This window comes from Haemaphysalis longicornis, unplaced genomic scaffold (assembly GCF_048455015.1).
Source record: "Haemaphysalis longicornis isolate Haplotype H1 unplaced genomic scaffold, Haemaphysalis longicornis Haplotype H1 scaffold_12, whole genome shotgun sequence".
In the NCBI taxonomy this organism is placed as follows: Eukaryota; Metazoa; Arthropoda; class Arachnida; order Ixodida; family Ixodidae; genus Haemaphysalis; species Haemaphysalis longicornis.
The window spans coordinates 82,694,491-82,719,644 of NW_027526225.1; the positions used below are offsets into that span (position 1 = coordinate 82,694,491).

The following is a 25,154-nucleotide window of genomic DNA, read 5'->3' on the forward strand; positions in this document are numbered from 1 at the left end:
GATACAGGTGTACAGCTACGGATACAGGTATACAAATACAGCTACAGGTATACAGCTTTGCTGTGAAAGTCTCTTGTCTCTGAAGCACGGAGCTTTCTAGGGCGAGGCGCAAACGAGTGTCCCGGTGTTTCTTTAGTACGCGTTACGTTCTAGCGCGAGGCGTAAACGACTTTCCCAGTGTTTTAGTACCGTGACTACATGAGACGATTACGACGACGACAGGAGACACCAACAGCCCCGGCCTCTAAGGGGCTTCGCCCCTAATACATATCAAGCTGTTCATAACCTTATCTGTGTTCATGACCTGTCGCAAAAGAGTAGCGGCATCTGAGGCTTTTGTACACTTTAGGCTCTCTTAACGTTTTTGTCTGACTCGGGATTAATCGAGGTCCTTTAACCTTGGGATCCTCAGATTTTTTTTCCTCCTAGTGCTGTACATTTTTTCTACGTTCCGAACTGATTTTATTTTCTTCTCCGCATTATTCATTGTTGCTGCGTGCTTCTTCCCCTTTTCTTTTCTTTTTTCGCCTCACTATGTTCACCCCCACCTGAAGTAGCAAGCCCCGCCTTTTGTGGGGCTAACCTCTTCAGTGTTCATTAAAGCTTTCTCTCTTAGGTGTCTATACTCACTATGTTTCATGGCCTCATACACGAATTCCCATTGTAAAATTTTAAACTACTGCCTTTATTACAAATCCTTCTTTAGCTTCCCATCTTATCTCACCACTGCCATGGCGTTTTCCTTATTTAAAAAAAATGGTTGCTTAATTAAAATGGTTGCTGTTTGTTCCATTTGGCCTTGCGCCATTAACATCCAACCATCATCATCATAATTTTTGCGATGGCAAATGAGAAAATACGCCTAGAAAAGAATGGTTTGGCCTTAAACTACAAAAAGCGCCCGATGCGCCCCCTTGTGTCAGTGTTCCAAGTTCAACAGTACGAAAAAGTTCCAGTAGATGGAACGAGCAGTGGAACGTAGCAAAATTGAATTGACTTAACCAAACCTCTGCTGCATTTGTCGTGGGAGCAGGGGCAGCTTATTCATGGTTCAAAGAGGTTTCATGGCCTTTACACCAACCCTCATAGTAGTAAAATCTTAAACTACTGCCTTTTTTACAAATCCTGCTTTAGCTTTCCATCTCATCTCACCATTGTCATAACGTTCCTTGCCTTTGTCGGCCTTGCGCCATTAAACCCGAAATCGTCATCATGGCTATCGAGAGTAAAAAAAAGTTCGCAGCTCGACCACGCGTGCGAAGACACAGGTCACGGCACCGAGACGTTCGGAACAAACTACGCCCCCACAGGTCATCATCCAGGGCCCGTTCCCATATAGGCAGGTGCGAACGTGCCATCAGCGCTGTCTGCCCAGCCAAACACTTTTGTCGTCTGCTGGGCGTTCTGCTTTGGTGTTAGTGCATGACGCCCTGCGCAAAGAGAGACACGGTGCCAGTGACTTCGCCCATTGTCTTCTGAGAAAGACGGCCTGTCCTTTGAGAAGTGGGAGGCGCGCACCCTCTGAATGGGGGGTCTTTAAACGTGCTCATTGGAGCCGCCCGCCGGGCGCGAGGCGATGGCGACGCTAAGCTTATTGTACGCCCAAACTCAAAACGCGGTCCCGAAATGCAGGGCAAGCTTGCGCAAGATGGCGACAAGGCCTACCTACACTCGCGGTTTCTTCGTGGAAAATGCATATGTCAGAACAAGGAAACACGGATTAGCTTGTTTGCATTCATGACGTTGACTTATAGAACGAAAAAAATACCGGGCCATATCCACTAACGTGAAACCTGGGTAGGGGCGAAGCATGCAGTGCATAAGTGTATTCTTGGTGCCTTGGGGTTTTTGCCAACGGATATGAAACCGTTGGGGGGTGCAGGTATTCAGCTTTGCTGTATAAGTCTCGTGCCTGGGAAGCACGAAGCGTTCTAGCGCGAGGCTTAAGCGTGTGTCCCGGTATTTTTTTTAGTACGCGTTACGAAGCGTTCCAGCGCGAGGCGTAAACTCGTGTCCCTATGTTTTTTTAGTACGCGTTACGAAGCGTTCTAGCGCGAGGCGTAAACGAGTGTCCAGGTGTTTTAGTACCGTGACAACATGAGACGACGATTACGACGACGATAGGAGGCGCCGACAGCCCGAGCCCCTTAGGGGACTCGCCCCTAAAGGGGGTACTTAGACCAGCGCAGTCTAACAACTTGTAAGTCTAGTTTAACAGATTGTTATACTCCGCAGGTCTTCGCGTCTCCTTCTCATTGCGTCCCCTTTAGTACGCGCAAAGTCAACGTCATAAGTATCTGTCAGAGCCGCTTATATCACGGAACTGAGACTGCGTACCGCTTGTATATGGGATGTTATCCGAGACGTAACCAGAAGTGTAGATCAGCTTCAATGTTGGCGGACGTCGGCGCGTGTTTCGTTAAGAGCCTCTCGCCGAATCACAAGTGGCAGTTTTCTGTATGTTGTCACGTAGCCAAAGACGACGCAGTTGACTTGAAGGTAAAAACAAGTTCATTGGAGCGAACTTGCGCTCACCTAACTCAACGAATGCACAGACGGCAAAACAGCAGTCAACAAAGTGACGTGCGCAGACTGGTGTCGGAGAATTGAATAGCGCGGCGTCTGCTCTGGGGGTATTTATCTTTCGGCGCGGGTGTTTTTCGAACCGTCAAATTACACCGAGAACACTGTAAATCAAAGAAGATTATTCTAGGCTGGCGATGTTAGTTCGAAACGCTCTCCCTATCAAGAGAGATAACAAGTGCGGCATATAAAATAATGAATGTAACGGGAGCTTCACTCGGCACACAGATAACACAGTTGACGGTCTAGACTAATAACGATAGCATTTAGGTTCCATATTTAGTAGCAGGACCTACGTACCATTGTGGAGATAGTAAAGTTTGTAAGGAGTTAGTAAATACATCCCGTTATACCTTTTTACTTGCATTTTTGTTAAGAGTGTGTGAAGCTCTGCCTAGCAGTGGCCCGCATACCATAGAGTCTGAACATTCACACGGCTGTCTCGTGTACTGTCTCAACCCGCACGCCGTACACACGGCCCCTCCTAGAACGACGCGGCACGACAAAATGGGCGTACATAACGCACCCAAAGCCGCAGAACAGACAACAGGGGCAGCGGCGCAGAGGCCAGTGACGGCACGCCGCTCGACAGCCACCCAGGTTCGTCGCGGGGCCGAACAAAGGGTAGCCGGGAAAGCGATGAATGATCGCGGGCCGTTATTGTTTCGTCCGCGCAGAGGATGGAGAGGGGGCGGGGAGAAAATGGAATAGAACAGGCGTGCGAGCAAAGGGACAAACACACAGAAAACAGCCGCGCGTGCGGCGACTGTGCGTATACGTGTTTGGGGCATGCCGAGAGAATGCGGTCCGTCGACAATCTGTTTTTGCATTGTTTCGTGGCTTAGACGCTGAGGATCCACATCTGCCGCCTGCGCGATGAAGTCTGCGCGAAAAGCGTTTACGTGGCGCCTCAGCAACAGTCTGCATTCTGACTCGTTTCTCTATACTTGGTCCGCAGCAGTGAGCATTCATTGAACTGGGGTAGCGTAGTGCATCTCAAAACGTCCTCTTCATTTACCTGTGAGTTGGTCAGCGGCTTGCTGCTTACATTACATTGTTTCTGGCGTGACTATAATTGAGCACTGACCAGCGCTTATTCTTTGTGTATCTCTAGGCACGCGTATATTTTTACCACCGTGCCACAAATTCGCGCGCTCAAACCGCCCCGTCGCTCTGGGGAAGCTTCCAGCGGGATGGTAGCCACGACGACGTCTTGCGTTTTCCGCCTCGCTGTATTCGATGTCCCGACGGGCATTCCGTTTACGCTTGGCGGCTGCGGCCCGATCGTCGTCGGTAGTCTCTTTCAGCCGCCGCATCCGTGATGGGATTCTTTTTTTCAACAGGCTTCACTGTGCGACTGTCATTGATGTGGGAAAGCCAGCTTGCGAAGACCAAGCTGACACCGATACCCTTAAAGTCGACTTCACTTCTAAACGTGCGGCCACCCACGGCGCGTGCAGAGAACACAGACCAGAGAGCTGAAATAACCAACGGCTGTCATCGTCCTAAGGACGCAATAAAGGGGGAGGGTGGGGGAGGGTGCGTAGAGGTTCGCCAGCCTATAACAGCTCCGCTGCAAACAGAAGAAACGAGGGAAGTGGAACATATACTGTTGCAGCAAAAGAGAAATTTGGGCCAGTTGGTTTGGAATCATGATTTAACAGCGCAGGGAACGAGACGAAGAGCGCTCGTCCCGCGCCTTTCTGCTCGTCGTCTCGTTCCCTGCGCTGTTAAATCATGATAAATGCTATTATTGGGGTTGGTGCAAACTGACGGCCCTTAAACGATGATTATAACCTGAAGTTTCTTAATCACTTCAACTATGTCTTCTTTATTGTTTCCATCCGCGTCCTATTCATAGCGTGGGAACCTGCTAATTGGCCGCACTGCTCATGCCGAAAATAGAGCGCGTCGGGTTAACGAAAACCAGCGTAGAAATGGCAGAGGTCACGACCCCTGCCAGCGACCTCTCAGTATATAGACGTACGCGCATATCGGGACCGGCACGACGTCGGCGGTATGCGGGCGCATGCATATGAGCACCGTAAGGAAGAAAGTGGTGCTCCGTCTCCGAGGTTAAGGTCAGCCTCGTCTTTGTTTAATTCTGGTACAGCCACGCCTGGCGGGGCTCTCCGGCGTGGGCAGGTACGAAACGCCCCGCCTGGACGACGCCGCAGCACCCTGGAGCGCGCGCCCGTTTCAAGGGCTGCCTCCTCGTTGTCTTCTTTCACACGGGGGTCATTATTCACGCCGTATACGGGCACGAGGTGAAGTCGAGATGATAAAACGATCAGACAGCGTTCCGATCGTGGTCGGGTCGGATGCCGGCAATGCTGCGGCCGACCCGAACTGTATCGGCGGAGCGCCCGCTGGCTTTCGCATGGACGGCGGCCAACCCTGAGGTCAGATGGAAACGGGCCTTCTTCGTGCGCTCCCGCCGAAGGGGTGTCTTTCAGGCTCACGCACCCTTGAGATCTCTTGAGCTTTAAGCCGGAGGGACGGGCGAGGAGCTGCGCATGCGCCCTTCAGTCCCTCTTCCACGGGACCGAACGTTTCACAGGCCGCTCCTCGAAGAGAAAAAAAAAAAAAATTCCGGGCCATCTCCACTGACGCGAAACCTGGGGAGGCACGAAGCATGCAGTGTATAAGTCTATTATTGGCGCCTTGGCGTTTTGGCCCACGGATATGAGACCATTAGGGTAGAGAGGTATACAGCTTTGCTGTAAAAGTATCCTGTCTTTGAAGCACGAAGCGTTCTAGCGCGAGGTTTAAACGTAAACGAGTTTACCGGTGTTTTAGCACCGTGACTATTACGACGATGACGACGACAGGAGGCGCCAACAACCACAGCCCCTAAGCGGCTTCGCCCCTAAAAGAAGCGCGGGAGAAGAACAGGAGGGGATAAGTGGGAATAGAAGATGGGGTGAGAGTGCTCCCGGTGTACCTAACACTCGTTGTTTACGAAATGCAACAGAACTTCCGAACGATGTGTTATTAGGTTTAATCAATGCGATGCCGTAGTTCCACCTTGCGTGTTGCTGGTTATTTCCTCGTCGTATCTTCCCTAAATTCACAGTAAGACCTTTCAAGGTGTCCTTATGTCGAATGATCCGCTGTGTCCTACCAGCCTGTATCCTACCCGCTTGCGGTGCAGAACTCCGTGTTGTCCTTATTCTATCCGGCGCACTGATCTTGCTCAACAATGAGAATTGCGAAGCGCCCGCCTCCATTCTCATTTCCATCTCTTAACGACAACACCGCTTTTCTTCATGCATGATGGACCTGCTTCTCTCCCGCTTCCCGCACTTTCCGTTATACCTGCCACGGCACCTAATTTTTCCCTCCATCAGTGTAATATGTCCGGGTGGGCGTTGTTTGCTGTTGACGAAGTCAAGCTTCTGGCAAAACCGTTGACATGGTCTGCGAAACATGGTTAAGTAGCGCGGTATAGAGGGGACAACACAGAAGAGACCACACAGGAGCAGCCCTAGTACTGTGTCGTCTCTTCTATGCTATTCCGTCTATACCGCGCTATGTTTCACGTTGTCGTGGTAACGGCGGCAGCGCCCCCAACCCCTGGCTCTCCCTCCGGAAAACGTAGTTGCGAGGTATGCGGCGATGAGCCTCAGAATGTTTGTGAGCATCGTTCGTTTGCTGGTAGTTTTACGGCTTTGGGGACTCGGTCACCCGCGTTTTCGTGCTGCTGTGGGTTTTCCTGGCTGTAGCGCCATCTACGGGGGTGTGGGGGAATCCAATCCTCGACCACGTGCTCCTCCCCCATTTCTCCGGGCTGATTGCCGTGCGCTGTCCCGTTGTACGAAAGTGCCGCAACACGTGCACACCGTGCTGATTAGGAAATCTGGCAGACGGTTTCTTCCAGCCCTGCAGCGTCGGCGGCGGAAAGAGGTAACGCGGTCACGTGACCGGTGCGTGATGGCACACCGTTCTCGCATAAAAACGCACGGCGGCGGACCATCTTCTCTCGTGGTGACCCGCACGACGGCGGCGGCAGCCTCGCAGCGATCGCGTATTCTTGGTCCAGTGCGCACTGCCGCCGAAGGAAGGGCTGACCCCGTTGCCGCCGCCGCCGCCGGAGTTCCCTCATGACTGCATCCCCCCACGTCGTGCTCGCGTCTTCCCACGTTATCCTCTCCCGTGCAGTGAACGTCGCTCGAGCTCGGGGAGCCGAGCACAGCCGGTAGGCTACGCGCCCTATCCGAGGCTGCGTGGAGGGCTACTACGTTGGAGATGCGAGCGTTGCGAAAAATCGAGCTCCGACGTTTAACACCCGCCGCGCTGGCTGAGTGGCTAAGGCGTTGCGCTGCTGAGCCCAAGGACGCCGGTTCGATTCTCGGCCGCGACGGCCGATTCTCAGATGAAGGCGAAAAGCAAAAAAAAAAAAAAAAAGGCCACGTATTTTTTTCCTTTCGTTGCAAATGTCGACAGCAGACGATGGTCTTTTGCCGACATTTGCCAAGTAAATGCCTCTCTTTGCTTTCCCGTTAACCTCTCATGCTGTTCCTCTTCCGTCGCGCTCCTCCCAAGCTAAACACCGTAAAGGTTTGCTCAAGTCAATTTAAATTTACCGCGTTCCACTGCTACAAGCCCGTTCCTCGATGTCAGCGCAGCAGTACGGCGGAGACGCGCGTGCATTAAGTCGCCTTACTAGAACATTTATAGAACCACGTTTCCCTTCTCCGCGTGCGTTCCAAGCGGAACGTGGAACTTATCTAGTGGGGCGTTTCGTTGCTGTTGCCTCTTGATTTCTTAAATACCGCAATGAGCTATGGGAGCGCTGGCAACGGCAGGCGACGATTTTCTGCAATTGATGTAGTATTTCATTTTGCTATCGCAAAAAGCAAGCATCCATAAATTTATAATAAAGGAACACTGCAAATATCACTTATGCATTCATTGTTCGCCTCATATTTGCGTAATGTTTTGTTCTTGTTCAACAATTTTGGCGAGTATGAACATTGACACCGGACTTAGACGTTTAGATTTGGCTGTGAGTATAAAGATATTGCGCGTAATTCGTTTCACTTTGGCCGGGTGGCTGAATCGAGTCACAGACGGACAGACAGACAGACAGACAGACAGACAGACCAAAAGTTCTGGGTTTAAGTAGCCCAAGAAAGGCTATCATTTTTAAAACATCCGTCCGTCGAGATTTGGGCGCACGTTGAACATCCCCGGGGGGTCAAAAACTAATCCCCTCCACTACGGCGAGGCCTCCAGGCCCAAGTGTTGCTTCGGCGGCTTCAAGTCCGAGGTTTAGCCCACTACAAAGCAACACCCGAGAAGCGAGTTGCACTGTTTGGCTTCGAATAAATTTAGATCACACGAGGCCTGCGACAATCATTCAACGTCACGTGTACGGCCGCTATGTTATTTTGCCTTCTTCGGAAATACGATCACTAGACCGGGAATGATATCTACAATCACGTTGCCAACACCAGCTGGTTTTTTTCCAAACACGTCTAAATCTAGTAGCTTCGTGCGTGACACTTGGCTGTCACTTAGTACAAGTGACATTTAATGCCGCTTGCCCCTTCCGCTTGCAACAACATTTCCCGAAAAACTTTGCTTGCGACAGATGTAACTTCGTAAAGTCCGACGTACAATTTTTACTTAGTGTGAGTAATAATTACTGAAGAAAACAAAGCGGAGTGCCGACGGCGGTTATCATTATGAGTGTATCAAAAAGTCCTAGTACCCCAAAATGTGATTCATGACTGTAAAACGCTTCAGAAGCTGAACGCAGTCCGCTTCGTTGCACGAGTAAATGTGACTAAGTCAAAAGTAATGTCAAACAGGCACGCATGAAGCCCCACCCTCAGCCAGGGCAGGTTGAAGAACGTAACCACCCTGGACGACTTGTCAGTGCATTCTGACTGCAGCCACGAGATAGAAATCCAGTGTAGAGGGGTGGGGGTTACGCAGGCACTCTAAACCAATGGCTCTTAAATGTGGGTCTGTGGACCCCTGGGGAGCCGTGAGGGCAATTCGGAGATCCGCGAAGCCCTTCCCGAAACTCTTCCCCCAGTCTTTTCTCCTTTAAAAAGGTGTCTTCGCTGCATGGCTTCTGCGTTTTTTTCTCCGCGTAGCAACTGTTTTTAAGGTTGGCTTTTTGCACAACATGACAACTATGCAGGAAAGCCGGACACTCAAAAGGCCGCTACAGGTTTGGGGGACGTTTAGTTGGAAGAACAAATGGCTGGACAATATGACACGCATCAGCTTAAAAGTCTGACACAGAACAATACAGACAAGGCGACACTTCCAACGGCACTGTATTATTAAAAAAGCTTGGAGTTTTTTTTTTTTTTTTCATAATAAAGCTCAATTGGAAGTGGCGCCTTGTCTCCATTGTTTGTTTCTTCTCGTGACATTCCTACTTCACTCGGATTAACTTGTTTTCGACATTACTTTGAACCTTTTCTTAAGTTACAGTTAAGCAATGCATTAGGAGATGCCTTCCAGTAAAGCTTTTTGCCGGTCGTTCTCACAAAATGGACGTAGCCTCTGGTTCACGTGGACGTGCTCTTGTCAAATTCTCACTTGTAGACAAAGTGCGCGCTAAAAACGGTTCAAACAGCAGCTCGAGCAGACAGACGACCTGTTATTAATGAGCGGCAATTAAGTGTCACCCGAGCTAAATCTTTTCCCCATAGTTATCGGCTGAGAGCTGAGATCAACGAACGTACTAGTTTGTAGTAGCGCGAGCAATAATGCGCGCTCATTTGCCAGCTGCGAGCCGCCAAGAAGGAGGCCGTTGGCGTAAAACGATGCGACGCAGCTACATCGGATGGTAGAACATGGCGCCTCCGGCAACTTAACGTGCCCCGAAGAGCTACACAGTATGGCGATGCCCGCTTTTTCCTCTCTGTGCCGGGAGTGGATCAACATCGTGGTACTGCTGCAGGGGCGAGGAAGATTCGAGATGACTGCGCGTAGCCGATGGCAGGCTCAGGCAGACAGCGCTCGTGTTCGCCAGTGTGCACCAGCGGCCGCCCCAAAAACGGAGCGCCCCGTGGCCAAGGGGGAGGAGGGGTTCATTTAGAAGGCAACCTGTAGCCGTCCGGCTTTTCCCACCGAGACCGGCGGCGAAGTGGGGCGGTGCGAAATTATCTCGCGCGGACCAGCAGTGGGCCGGCTCTTAATTTCTCCCCCTTCTTTTCTTTCTCTGGCTCGGTCATCTGCGCGGCCTCTTCGTCGCGTTCTTTTTGCTTCGTGGCTTCTTAGTTGGCCTGTTGGCGCCCTGATGATGCCGGCAAACGTGGCCTACTGAGGACGTCTCCGACATCGACCTTTGGCGAAAGAGGATACTACGCGCGCTCCTGTTTGCCTGTCTGTCCGCGCGTTTATTACGAGCGACACGGCCCTGGTACACCTTGTATTTTAGCTGCTTTAATTATTACTGAGCTAATTATGAAGTATTTGACGTGCACTCTAACGAATCCAGCGATAATGCACCTACTGCCTTCATGGAACCACGTTCTGGAAATATCTGCTATGACGTAGGAGGGAGTACAAGATAATGCAGCTTGTCAGCTTTATTGATTCATTTTTGTCTGTCCAGGTAGCAGATTTGGCTTTGCGCTAGTGTAAAATTAGTAGTGGGGCGCGTACGTGAATGCGCCGATCCTCCTACTGTCCTTCTCTGCTAGTTCAGAGGTGTGGCCCGCCGCGGTGGCCCACTGGCCGAGGCCGTGTGCAGCTAAGCCCAAGGGCGCGTGTTCGATCCCAGCCCCGGTAGCTGCTTTTCTGATGGAGGCGACAAACGAAAACGCCCGTGTGTTGAGATTTTGGTGCACGCTAAAGATCCCCAGGTGGTCGAAATTAATCCGGAGCCCTCCACCACGGAGCGCTCAATGGCCCAGATGTGGCTTCAGCCCATTAACCAGCAAAAAATGTTTCAGTTAACAGACGTGTGTCCATCCCAGTGTAAAATCAGAACAGGAACACCGCAAAAACCCAACAAGAATTCCTGTCGTACGAAACAAAACTGTTGTGACAACAGAAGTGCTGCTGCTACCCCAAAGCCATCTGTTGTTACGACACTCATTTCTGTCGTAACGATAAAGTCAATTTTTCTCAACGACAAACATTCCTGTAATCACAACACAACTGCCATTCACGCTTCTCTTCGCAATTGGAAATAACATTCAAACCATGTGCAACTATACTGACGGAACATCAGGATCATGACAAGACAGAAATTCGGTACGACGGAACATCAAAATCAGGACAGGAATACGACGCACGACAGACCATCAGAATCACTGGACGACAAGAATACTACAAGACGACAGTAGGACACGCGAAAATACGACAAACTAGACAAATTTCTCTTGTCATCTTTTTCGTCTGGGATTTTTTTTTTTTACGTTGCCGAGAGTTACATTATCGTACTAAATTGAAAAGCGTGGGATGTTTGTGCTTTAATTGTACGGTTCCGGGAACACCTATGCAGAGACAAGTTGGAGAAGCAGCAGAAATGATTAGACTGCAAATTTTGTCGTTCGAGGCACAAGGCTGCTGCCCGGAATTGTGCTCTTGTGACCGACATTCCAAGTTGCAACACGTGAGTACTTTGACAAAGCAAGCTCAGATTATATTTGGCAGCATAGTGGGTCAGAGAATTTAGAGGCATTGCTTCGTTTTGCAATTGTACTACAGTTGTAGGCAAACAAACAACCAAGGCACAGAAGGTTTAAGCACATTTTCATTGCTAGCTGTCTCAGAGTTTGGGTTAATTTCAACTCCTGAAAACCAAAGTAACGTGTAAATTGTAAGGCGCCTTGTAGCGTAGGTTTACCGAGGAAATTCTAATCACGCGGATTCTCGCATGCCGCGAAAAATGACGTACGTTTTTGTAGCCGCCCATTTCTACCTTCGCCATGACTGCTGTATATAGCAGTGGCCGAGAATCGACGCATTCAACCACAATCAGAATTCGATCTATCGATCGATCGATTGATTGATTGATTGATTGATTGATTGATTGATTGATTGATTGATTGATTGATTGATTGATTGATTGATTGATTGATTGATTGATTGATTGATTGATTGATTGATTGATTGATTGATTGATTGATTGATTGATTGATTGATTGATTGATTGATTGATTGATTGATTGATTGATTGATTGATTGATTGTAGGGTTTAACGCGCCGGCGATACACAGGCGATGAGGCGCGCCGTAGGCTCCGGATTAATTTTGACCGCCGGGGGTCTTTAATATGCCCCTAAATCTGGAACACACGGGTGTTTTTGCTTTTCGCCTCCATCACAAAAGTGGCCGCCGCGGCCGGGTATCGAACCCGCGTCCTCGTGTTCAGCAGCACAACGCCATAGCCACTGAGCCACCGCGGCGGGTCCACCACAATCAGAATGCCTACATGCTCTCCCCTCCCCAACTTTTAGGTCTTTATACTACGACCTGCGCCGATGCCTGCGCGGATGCGCAAATAACAGAGCTTCCACTCCGCGCCGGCACAATACCGTGCGCGCATGAAGGAGTGAGTGAGTTATGGATCTCTGAGTGGCCGTATAGGCAGGCATCCTGTTTACTAAGTAGGGCGCCACAGAGTGTATCGGGTTATAAAGAGCGCCAGCCTTTGCTTTTCCTCGTCGGGCAGGCCGCGCTTCTCCCTTTGAGAGCACGCCGCCGAAGAAGACCACCTACGCCGTGAGGCGCCCAACACAACGTTTTCATGGGAACACACGGACTACCATTGCCGTGCGTAATGGCACGCCTGTGTGCATCCGCAGCGTGCCATCTGCAGCGTATTGAGCGAAGCGTGGGGAGGGGATGACCACAGTCGAACGAGTGGCTCTATATATGTATACGGGATACAAGAAGGCGGAACGGTGAGAAGCAACACAGTAAATTTGCACACAATGAAGAGACGGGTGCAGATGCAATGGCTGTAGGCACCTATTTATACCCCACCGATTTTTTGGCGGAATCGAGTGTAGAGAGGATGGAATCGAGAGGTTAGGGGCTTCTCGCGTCTTCACTGCTGCCGGAAGCTTAGCGAACTTCTTGTGATCCGTGCGCATTCTCGCTGTAGCGAAGCGGCACAGAAAAAGCTCCCAAATTGCACTGCGCGCGACTATCCGTGGGCTTCTGTCATACATATCAAATCTGCAACCTATTATGGGGATGCCGGTAGCTAACAAAACCACACAACCTATGCCCTGGCAGTCATCAACAGTCCTAACTCACTCTCGCGCGCGGAGGCAGTGAAGCTCCGACAGTTGCAGACTGAGTGCGTGCTGACGCCGGCTCTGGCCCGGCACGTGTGCCCCGACATGTTCGTGGACGCCAAGTGCAGTGTTTGCGAACGTGAACTAGCTACTCTCCGCCACATCATGTGGGGTGGGTGTAACAGTGCCATGAACAACGGGAACGGGCAGTGCCAGGACGCCACGTATCCCGAAGAGGTGGGTGCGTGGATACGCTCCGAAGACCCAAAGACGTAAAGAAGGGCTATCCAGCGGCTCGAGGAGGCTTTGGCGAAGCAGCGGAGAAAGGGAACCGACGCCCCGGCCAACGGGTGCGGAGGAACTCGAGTATCTGTCGCCTAGCTGAAGTACAACATCCTCGAGGTCTAGGCCCTAGGACTATTGGACTTAATAGCCGTAGTCTTTAGACAGGGAACATCCGCGCCCTGCGAGGCCGGGGACTTCCCACACGCCGGATGTGTAAATAAATGTTATTTATCTCTCTCTCTCACCCCATCTCACATCTCTCACCATCCGCACCCACTTACCTACCGAGGCGGAAGAGGCGGCAATAGCGCTAGCCCTTTCTCAGAGCCCTACTCCAAACGTCATGTAGTCCAATTCTCAAGCTGCTATTAGGAACTTTGTACGAGGGCAGGTATCAGCCAAAGCTCTCAAAATTCTGCGCAATCCCTCCAAAACGCCCGTAGAGGTCGGGTGGACACCGGCTTGGGGGTAATGAGGCGTCTCACGTAGCAGCTCGAGATCTTACTGCCCGAGCAAGCCCTTCTGTTACCCATAACGACGGAGCGCAATCCACTCGAAATAGCCTTATTACGTACGCGGCTATCGCGGCGCACTACCGCCTCCTCCGCCGGAAATACTCCCCAGCCCACCCCTCACTTTCTATGACGGAAGAACTATTGTGGCGGATCCTTCAAACTATAATACCCTTACTTGTTGCACGTCTCCCCTCGATTCGCTGCCGCGCGAAAAACTGCAGCGAGCTCGCTGTCTCGTGTACGTCATGGAGGCAGTCTCGAACTTTGTCATTTTCTTGGGCCCTGGGCCAATAGTGCTGACACTACCTCGAACAAAAGTTCAGCTCCGGTTCCTGCGAGGCTCTGACCTGGACAAATATCTCTAGACCATAGACAGAGCAAGTGTCTCACGATATCTGCTCTTTCGCACTGTGGCGTTCATCTATTTATTTTTATTGGGTTGGTGGTGTTACTACTTTTTTTGCGTCGTTTACTTTTCATTTTGATTCAGCATTTACGTTAACGATTTTATTTTCAATTATATTTTGATTTCCGTACTCTGCTGGCAGCATTCCCTTCTTTCTCTTTTTAACGTTTCTTGTTTGTCTTCTTCCTGCTGTACCATCGTAGCCACCCCCATCTAGCGTAGCAAGCTTTGTCCCTAGCAGGGCTGACCTCACCAGTTCACATTAAAGAGCATTCTCTCTCTCTCTCTCTCTCTCTCTCTCTCTCTCTCTCTCTCTCTCTCTCTCTCTCTCTCTCTCTCTCTCTCTCTCTCTCTCTCTCTCTCTCTCTCTCTCTCTCTCTCTCTCTCTCTCTTGTCGTACGCACCTTCATCGCATATATTCTGATCAGTACCCATCACCCTTATTCCCTCCCTGCGGAGGTGTCGACACCACCTGCCACACTGGGCGTGCCACCTGGGCGTGCCCCAAAAACCCCTTACCCCTAATCCTCTCTGCTAGTCAATGGGAGGCGGCGTTTGGCGGCTCTGACCTCCGGGTCCAAAACGTCCTGATCGAACGTGCTGCCGAAGTCACCGCTTGGCTTCGCCCAGTGCTCAACATTCGTCCCTAAATTGCATTCCGCGAATAAAGCTTATTCTTCCTCCCGCTCCTGCTGCGCGTTTGCAGCAGACAGTTTCACGTCTGCAACGGTCGATATGGCCAAATATATTGCTTAGCGGCTCTCCTCAGCAAGTGTTGTGATGATTCGTGAACATGGAAGCGTTTTCAACGTTTCCCCCGTGTGTGTTCACATGGCAGGCCGTTCGGCTGATGTCCCCCCGCCAAACTGGGGCAGGGCGGAGCAAGCACTCCAGGGCGCTGTTCCGTCGACTTAGATTAGATCTGTTCAGCCGTATGCACAACGAGAGGATTGCCACGATTCACGAGGCTACCGTTCTCTGCATACTGCGACCGTGGACGTGCTACCTAATCAGTGCGCGAAGCCTGTGCCGTTGGGGACGTTACATCGAAATCGAGGTTCCTAAAAAATGACCATATTGAACCGGTCATGATGGCATAACGCAAGGGTAAAGTCTGCCTGTTGCGCAACTGGCCCAAGGGGTGCCTGTCATCAAACATTCCTTCAATGCGGTGACACCGGCATGTGCATTCCTTAGTTGTGCGTGGCTGACCTGGGACGCATGCCAGGCCTTTGCGGGGGGTCCTTGGGGTTCCAGGGCGCGTACTTTTAGGGGCGGAGGCCCTTAGGGGCTGGTGCTGTTGGCGTCTCCTGTCGTCGTCGTCGTAATCGTCGTCTCATGTAGTCGCAATCCTAAAACACCGGGAAAGTCGTTTACACTTCGTGCTAGAACGGAAGGCGTACTAAAAGAACACCGGGACACTTGCTTACGCCTCGCGCTGGAACGCTTTGTAACACGTACTAAAAAACACCGGAACACTCGTTTACGCCTCGCGGTAGAGAGCTTTGTGCTTCAAAGACAAGAGACTTTTACAGCAAAGCTGCATACCTCTATGCCGAAATGGTGTCAACTCCGTTGGCAAAAATGCCAAGGCGCCAAGAATACACGTATGCACTGGATGCTTCGCTCCTCCCCAGGTTTCGCGTTAGTCGAGATGGCCCGAGATTTTTTTAGAGCAGCAAATTCAAGTACGTGGTCGTAGCACACGGCTCGAACGTTGCTTACCACCGGCAAAAAGCGCTCTGCTATCAGGATAAAGCTGGTAGGTGGTATAAAGCAGCAGCATCATCATCATCGTTACAAGAGCGGGGAAATTGTGCACCCGGGGACGGAAGGCTCCAGGACGTGGTTCGAACAATGAAAGTGAATTTCACTGCTGCCTGTTAGCTATGCTTCTGCTATATGCGTGTGTTGATGATACCCCGAAACGTGATGCTTCGCATGTAAATCTAAATGAAGAGCTGACAACCAGAGAGCAGAGATTTTAACTTTGAAAGTCGAAATCATGTCTTGTAAACTTTTGGCCCCGGTTGCGCGTTTAATACTTGCGTTGATGCGTTGAATGCCTCTATATTGGGTCGCCATCCTAATCAAGGAGTTTCTTTGGTCACGGGCGTCAGATCGTCAATCGTCGGCCATTGAGGTTTCCACAGGGCCGGCAAAGAAATTTTCTATCGCGTCAAAGACCACGAAGCAAGCTGCGAGCAAGACAACCGCGTTGACTGAGTTGACGCATCGTGAGTAACGACAGCGAATTTAGGACTTCGTCAAACTCTCCGTTGAAGGCCGCACGCAAAAAGAACTGACGTAGCCTGTATTTGTTCAGTGCAGTCATTTTAATGAACGACACTGATATTTGTTTTCATGGCCCCTTTAAAGGAGCCATGTAGAAAAAATACAACTTTGTTTATTTTAAAGAACTAGGATTCCGTATTTCACTCAGCTCCATTACAGCCCGAAAAGGTGTTTTTTAACGAAAAAAAAGCAAGAAGTATTTAAAAACTTCCAAATTTTGCGCCACAGTGATGTGTTATGAGCAAGAATGACGTCATACGGGCTAACAATAAAACACAATTTTCCGTGCATTAACTGCACGTTAGCATTCAAGTGATGCGGTCAAATGGAACTAGAGGCCCCATTACAGACGTCCAGTCATGTGTCGTCGCGACAGGTCAGTTAGGCGGCCGCCAATCGCACAGACAAGGTTCCGTGACGTCATAGAAAATTTGCGGGAAATTGGCTAGGCGGTCGCGACTGCTTTACACGTTTTCTTTAATATCTCCGTTATTTGTTCGAAGATTGCGATGATGTTGGTATCATTGTTATGGGACTAAGCAGTCTTTCTAATAAACCCAACTTGTTATTTGTCTTCATGACTCCTTCGTACTCTTCATTCGTACTCGCTATTTTCTTTCTTTACTTTTTGGTCACGGAACATGAAATTAGCATTTTTCTGGACTTAGTCTCGTTTCTTTCGCCCCGAGTTCTCAGCCTTGCGGAAACCTCCGTAGCGTTTGCGGCCGTGTGAACAGAGTGAACCCGCATTTCCTGGTGCCTGAAACACGGTCATTAGTCTGACGAATGGTTGGTCCCCCACGCCGCCCTTCCAAGTTCCCGTTTTCTTCGTTACGGGTGTCTGTCCCACGCCGCCTCCTGTAATGCATCACCCCAACAACGCATTTCTTCAGCCCAAAGCCGCGGTGTATATGTATAGTCGGCCGAGCTTCGCTCCGCGGGAGGTCAGCGTATTCTTGAAGAGCACGGGCAATCTGAAAATGGCCTAGGTGTGAAACTGACGCACTTCGCTCGGCGTCCAGGACAGTGCACTCTTCACAAAAATGCGAGTAGAAAGGTAGTAACGGGCTGTACTTACTAACTCCATACGAACTTTGCTACCCCCAGAACAATACATTGGGCATGCCACTGAGTATGGAACCTAAATGCTATCGTTACTAGTCTATACCGTGCACTAACTGTTTGCCTGATACTAACATGCACTGATAAACAAAATCATATGAGTTATTGAACATAATAACTACAACACTCTTCCACTCCAAATTACGATTAAAAAGTTTTTGTAAATCCGCATGCTGACTTGTATATGCTCACATTAAAATGCAAAATTCTGAAATTTTCGCTAAAATATTTGATTTTTGAGAGAAGCCCACTGACTCTGTCAGATGACTTTCCGCTGCTGGTTATAAAATCAAGAAGAGCAGACGGAATTCTAAGGTAACTAAGTTATACTCTCTCTCTCCGCGTGCCAGACTTCAACAGCGCACGCGACACTGTTTCTGTCTTGCCCGCCCAAAAGAACGACCCGAACTTCGTGGCGAGCTGACGGGTGAAATGGCGCGGCGGTTTCGCTACGTGTGCTACATAAAAAAGCGCCGCCGAGACGGACGACTTAATTATGTAGCTGCGCTCTGCGAGGGAAAGTCTGAACTTTGACGCAACCTCAAGACGCTGCCCCGCTGTCTCGAGGAGGCGCTTCCACGTACTACGTGCCACTTCACCCGAGGAATGAAAAACCACACCAAGTACTCGAACACCCGTAACCCATTCTACATCGCCCGCTAGGCTAGATGCAAATGTGCCGAAGCGCACCGCCATACTTTTGCCCCTGTTCAGTCGAGCTCCAGACAGCTCACCGTACTCATAAAATAGCCGCATAAACGCTTGGTAGCTGTCCTCGTCCCGAATGAACAGGGACACATCGTCCGCATACGCAGACACCTTGACTTGGCCTATGCCAGGCAACGGGAAGCCGCGGATGGCAGTGTTTGCATCGATACGGCGGAGCAGCGGGTCTAGACAAATGACAAAGAGCAGAGGCGACAAGGGGCATCCCTGCCTTATCCCACGGGTGACGGAGAACGGACTACTTAATAGTCAGTTGACAAGGAGTCTAACCCTCACGTTCGAGTACAGCAGCTCAAGCAATGTTACAAAGTCGGCCGGAAAGCCGTATTGACGCAAAACGCCTGCTAGGTATCGATGTTCCACTCTGTCGAAGGCTTTCGCTTGATCTAGGGAGATGAAGCAGCCAGAGGTGCTAATCTTCGTCGCATAGCTGAATAAATCAACTGAGTACCCAGGGAGGGCGCTTCTGCAGTACTTTATGGGAACTTACCGCTCAATGTTTTATGACGAACGCATTGCCGGTCCCTCTGCTGAGCAGTCACCGCCATTTTATGCCTATGTAGTCAAAACACTGAGGAACGTCCAGTCTACCTTGCCAAGCCTAAATTTCAGAGAAAGTACAGCAAGCGAATTGTGCGAAAAATTGGCAATAAACCAATTAGATAATCAGCAGACAGCAAGATCACGCGGTGTCCGTTGGCATCAGCTGACTTCGACGGGGCTTCCTTCTGACGTTAGGGATTTCGGATGGTTGCGTGGATGGCAAGTTCTTCCAACGTGTGACCGTCTGGCGAGATTCGGCATCGTGCGTTCCTCACGGTGCCCGCACTGCGGGCACACTGAAACATTGGAACATGCCTTGTTTCAGTGTCGTGTAGCGGTAACGTTTTAGACTTTGCTAAGCAGGTTGTTTGGTGTTACACTTAGAATGAGCACACGTTCAAATGACACATTGGGGAACTTCCTGATGTGTGCTGGGGCTTTTGTATTGTGGCGAAATCGTGGTGCCGCGTGTCTTCGCGCCCGACCGCAACGGGCGATGTTTCCATTGTTGTGGCGTGTGCGGTCAATCCTTATGAGTCACTTGGAAAATGAGTTGGCAGTTCTAGGCGAAGAAGCCTTCCTGTTACGCTGGTCCACGCGTTTCATAGTGGCCAGGAACAACATCCTGAGCATCCCTGTTGTGCCGTATTGACTTTTAACGAGTTTATGAACTCTTTCTGTGAACGCATGTGAACTTTTTATGGATTGATTTCTGAGTAGCTTGTTTTACCACCATAGACATTTGTCGTGCAAAGTGTTGACTACCCGGAGTATTTGGAAACTGATTGGATTTTGTTTTTCTTTCGGGCAGCGCTGTTACCACTAGTCGCTGCGTGCTGATATGTGGTTTTATAATAAATTCTCTTCTCACTTTGTCGCTATGCTCGAGCTGTTGTACTCGGGCGTCAGCGTCCGAATCCTTGTCAACGGGCTTTTAAGTAGTCCGTTCTCTGTCACCCGTGGGATAAGGCAGGGCTGCCCTTTGTCACCTTTGCTTTTTGTCATTTGTCTCGACCCACTGCTGCGCCGTGTTGATGCAAGCACTACCATCCGCGGCTTTCCGTTGCCAGGCATAGGCCAAGTTAAAGTGTCCGCGTATGCGGACGACGTGTCCCTGTTCATTCGGGACGAGGACAGCTACCGAGCGTTTATGCGGCTATTTCAGGAGTACGGTGAGCTGTCTGGAGCTCGACTGAACAGGGGAAAAAGTATGGCGGTGCGCTTCGGCACATTTGCGTCTGGCTTGGCGGGCGACGTAGAATGGGTGACGGGTGTTCGAGTACTAGGTGTGGTTTTTCATGCCTCGGGTGAAGTGGCGCGTAGTACGTGGAAGCGCCTCCTTGAGACTGCGGAGCAACGTCTTGCAGTTGCAGGAAAGTTCAGGCTTTCCCTTGCAGAGCGAAGCTACATAATTAAGTCGTCCGTCTCGGCAGCGCTTCTTTATGTAGCACGCGTAGCAAAACCGCCGCGCCATTTCACCCGACAGTTAGCAACGAAGTTTGGATCGTTCTTCTGGGCGGGCAAGACGGAAACAGTGTCACGAGCGCTGCTGAGGCTGCCCAAGTCAATGGGTGGTTTTAGTCTGCCTTGTTTGCAAACTATGAGCAGCGCGCTGGCGGTACGGGCAGTGATCGACCGTGTGGACTCAGGCGAGTACCCAGGAAAGGCGCTGCTCCAGTACTTTCTGGGAACTTCCCGGTCATTATTTTATGACGCGCACATCGCCGGTCCTTCAGCTGAGCAGCCGCCGCCATTTTACGCGTACGTTATAAAAACATTGCGAAATCTCCAGTCTTCCTTGCCAAGCCTAAGTTTTAGGGAAAGTACGGCAAGTGAAGTGTGCGAAAAATTGGCAATAACCCAATTAGACAACCAACAGATAGGAAGGTCACGCGGTGTCCGGTGGCATCAGCTGACTTCGGCGGCACTTCCGGCTGATGTTCGGGATTTTGGATGGCTACGTGGCTGGGAAGTTCTCCCGACGTGTGACCGTCTGGCGAGATTCGGCGTTGTGCGTTCCGCACGGTGTCCACACTGCGGCCACACTGAAACGTTAGAACATGCCTTGTTTCACTGTCGTGTAGCGGCAACGTTTTGGACTGTATTAAGCCGGATGTTCGGACTCACACTTCGAATGAACACTCGTTCAAATGATGTGTTGGTGAATTTTCTGATGTGCGCTGGTGCTTTCGTTTTGTGGAGAAATCGTGGTGCTGCATGTCTTCGAGCCCGGCCGCAACGGGCAATGTACCCTCTGCTGTGGCGTGTCCGGTCGATTCTCATGAGTCATTTGGAGCATGAGTTGGCAGCTCTAGGGGAAGAAGCCTTCCTTTTGCGTTGGTCTACGCGCTTTATAGTGGTCAGGAGCAACATCCTGAGCGTTTCCCTAGTGCCGTACTGAGTTCAGTATAGTTTATGAATTCTTTCTTTGAACTCTGGTGGACTTTATGTGACTTCATTTGCAGTAGCTTGTTGCCCACCCCAAACATTTTTGCGCAGTGTGTAGAATGACCACGGTACATGAAAACTGATTGGATAATTTTCTGTACTTAGGGCAGCGCTGTTATCACTAGTCGCTGCGCCTTGACATGTGGGTTATAATAAATTCTCTTTACCCCCCCCCCCCCGCATCAGGCAGCGCTGTTACCACTAGTCGCTGCTTCGATGGACAAATAAACCTCTTCACAGCGCTGTTACCACCAGTCGCTGCGAGCTGATATGTGGTTTTACAATAAATTCTCTTCTCACATTTCGTTGGTTTTCTTGCTCAATTTATTTGTTGTCTGCGTGTTGAATGTGTCTCTATGTCGGCCTGCGCGCTCAAAGTGCCACGACTTTTTTTTTCAAGAGTGTGAGGGTACTAGCGTTCGCTTGAACTTTCGTTGCTTCATTCTCCGCTGCGCATTATTGTCAGCGCGAATGTTACTGACAAATTACGGGTCAAGTATTATTGACTAATATTTCAACAAGTCGAACCTCGTTATAACGAAGTAGTACCGGAGCAGTAAATTATTTCGTTATATCCGATATTCGTTGTAAAAGTAGAGGTAAAAATTGGTTCTAACAAATCAGCAATCTGGCTCGTGCGGTTATCCTATACCAAAACGCATTATTCTAGACTTGGAGCCCTAACGAAATAATCCTTGCCTGCCTTCGTGGTGTTACAAACTAAGTGGACAGGAACATGAGTACGTGAAATTACAACAGAACAAAGTTCGCTTCACAAAACCGGCTTCCTTTCTTGTTTATTTGAAGAAGGATGTGATCTTTGTCTCGCGGTTATTCACACCACTGCAGCATGAAGTTTTCCACAGTGTCCACGAACGAAAGGGCCTTTTCTACTTTTTTTCAGCTTCACAACTTATTAAAAATTGCAGTAGTATCTTCTTATCGTTTTATTTTGCTTTGTTGTGCTGGTTTCCAGCCTCACGTGAATCAAATATTCATTCGTTACAGTAGATATCGCGCGCGACTCTCGCGTTTTCGGTGTCGTTATAGAAAGAATAAGCGTCACTGAAATGAAGCGGGAGCAACCAATGTTCGCAGTTAGTTCGCTATAGCCGATAATTCGCTATATCAGTGTTCGTTGTAACGAGGCCCGACTGCACCAACTTCCCGCAAGAATAAGCAGGGGTTAACAAAAACTGATTACTTTCTCAAATATGAGCACCCAAACCAGAGGTTGAAACCGCAAGGAGCTTGCTTCTTAGTTTATAGAGTAAGAAGCGATCTCTGTGTAACTGTGTCAGAGTTTTCTTCGCTAGAATTATTGTTAATTTGCATTGCATATAATATGATGAACTACCCGCCGCGGTGGCTCAGTGGCTAAGGCGTTGCGCTGCTGAGCACGAGGTCGCGGGTTCGATTCCCGGCTGCGGCGGCCGCTTTTCTGATGGAGGCGAAAAGGAAAAACGCCCGTGTGAACGAGATTTCGGCGCACGTTAAAGATCCCCAGGTGGTCAAAACTAGTCCGGAGCCCTCCACTACGGCGCGCCGCATCGCCTGCGTTGCGTCGGCGCGTTAAACCCTACAATCAATCAATCTAATATGATGAACTGCTGTAAGCTCGTATTAATTTATTTCGTAAATATGAGCTCTTATGATATGTGGGTGGACGCAAAAATGATTGGTTGTTGTATCTTAGTAATGTTGTTTCATTATAATCTGCTCGAAGGATATCACTTGAGAGAGAGAGAGAAAGAGAAAAAGAGGGGGGGGGGGAAGGACTTTTCAATGAAGAACCAGGCAAGTTTGCCGGCATTTACAGTCACCTATATGCTTCTCTGCTGATTATTGGGAATTTAGAAAGGAAAAACCCAAAGAAGAGCTGGGAAAGAAAGAAAAAAAAACTGTCGTGGACTTGGCACGATGGCGGACTTGTACCCATTTGTTTTTCGTTGAGCTTGGGTCACATAGTTTACAATTTCCAAATTACGTCAATATCATCCAAATAATGGAACAAACTCTTTAGAGCTTGGCGCTGCTTCGAGGGACGAGTCTATGTTCCTAAAAAAGTCTTGTGAGCTATTGGTCCTTGTCTAAGCGTTTGGGAAAGTGTGATCTCGGTGTCGCCTAGGTAGAACACAATTGATTAGAATTCGGATTTAAATTAAAATCTTTCTTTCCAACTATACAGTTTCTATCTTGTTTGTATTTTTATTTTCGTATGCTTGAAATCGCTCTTACAGTAATGTTTCACTTAATTACTTTGTTGTTTTGCTATATTTTCGAGCTGCTGTTTTTAGTTATTACAATTTTCCTAAACGAATCGAAGCTTTTTACTGCACTGAATGTGGGTAACTCACCTGCGCTGTACTTTTGTTGGTGTCCGCTAGAATGTTTTTCCAATAAACTGGGTTTGCATGGTATTGTCTTTATGCAATGTATGCAACGCATTTTTCTCTGGTTGTAAAAATTGCAGCACGTTGTATCCCGTAATGCTGTTCTGAGAACATCTCCTGGCCTTCATCATAGCAAACGTGTTTAAGAAGCGTTGCACAAACATACAAATCAAGAGGATCGGCTCGAAATCTGCGTGCTTACATTACACTTCACCTATAGTGTGTCTGACAATCGATCGCGCGCGCGTGATCGATTGGCAGACACACTTTACGCGAAAATTACAAGTAAGCGAAATGACGAAAATGCCGTAAATGACGAAAATGACGAGTCGAAAATGACAAGAAACATTGATGTAGTTTGACGTATTTTCGCATGTCGTACTGTCGTCTTGTCGTATTCTTGTCGAGTCTGTCGATGATCTGTTGTGTGCCGTATTCCTGCCTTGATTTTGATATTCCGTCGTGCCGAATTCCTGTCTTGTCGTGATCCTGATGTCCCATCACTGGTCGCACACGATTTGAATGTTATTTCCAATTGCGAGGAGTAGCGTGAATGGCAGTTGTGTTGTGACTACAGGATTGTTTGTCGTTAAGAAAATTGACTTCGTCGTTGCGACAGAAATGTGTGTCGCAACAACAGATGGCTTTGGGGTAGCAACAGCACTTCTGTTGTCACAACAGTTTTGTTTCGCACGACAGGAATTCTTGTTGGGTTTTTGAAGTGTTCCTGTTCTGATTTTAGACTGGATCCGCATTGCAAACAAAGTGTCTCCTTGGAAGACTTAACTTTCTCGGAGAGTTATTTCGACGTTTGATCGGGGAAGAAAATCTGGGTCACTTGGCAGCGAACGCTCATTAGGAAGCGGGACGTTGACGGCGCTGACACGCGGTGAAAATCAACGCTGGCGGGCGCGAATAGACGTCGCCCCTTTTTGCTCTTTTATAACTCGATATATCCGCGCGCTCGTATCGCGCACAACGCGTCGGCCGTAAACGGCAGCGGTCTCCGCCGCCGGGCTTGTGTACGCACTGCCCGTTCGACCGGCTTCCACGAGGACGAAAGGGTTCTGGGTCACTCCTCTATTCTGTGTGTCCCGACTCGCCGGAGGCTGTTCCGATACGCGCGAGACGGCGAAGGTCCTTCGAGGCTGCCCGAGAAGGACGAACGAGGCCGATTAATATTCCAGATACGCGGGGAAAAGAGAACCAGAACAGTAGTCGGGCTAGGGACGAGAGCCGAGGGCGATTAAATGGTCGCACCCGAGGAGAGAGAGAGGGAAGGGGAGGGGAGAGGAGGGAAAGAAGCCTTTCTTTCGTTTCTCACAATCGCCAGGGCTACTGCGGACCCGATGAATGCAGCGCGCATGCGCCAGTTAGACGGGCGTACGGAAGCCAGTTTTCAAGAATCGTACGGGGAGAGAGAGAACGTGGTGCACGTAAGAGAAATAAACTGTATCCAACTGCGATGTAAAACGCAAACGCCGATGCCCGTTTGTCATAACTACGGACGTGGAACAGCGCTGCAGACGAAAGGTGTGCGGAGGAGCCGATAGTGCGTCAGTCCTTAGCGACGTTTTAGCCGGCCTGAACTTGCACATTATAGGGGCGCAGCCACATAG

The 25,154-nt window shown here is 49.7% G+C and overlaps 1 protein-coding gene across 4 annotated transcripts in view; it reads left to right on the forward strand.

Moving 5' to 3' along the window:
- The window catches only part of LOC144162881 (uncharacterized), a 118,259-nt gene that overhangs the window by 42,817 nt on the left and 50,288 nt on the right, over window positions 1-25,154 (forward strand). The window contains exon 1 of one of the 4 annotated variants that reach the window (XR_013320788.1): window positions 3,585-3,603. The exons of the other annotated variants lie outside the window; for them this stretch is intronic. The gene's annotated coding sequence lies outside the window, so the exon portion shown is untranslated. Of the gene's footprint in view, window positions 1-3,584; window positions 3,604-25,154 lie in introns of those variants that run through there. 4 annotated transcript variants of the gene reach the window in all.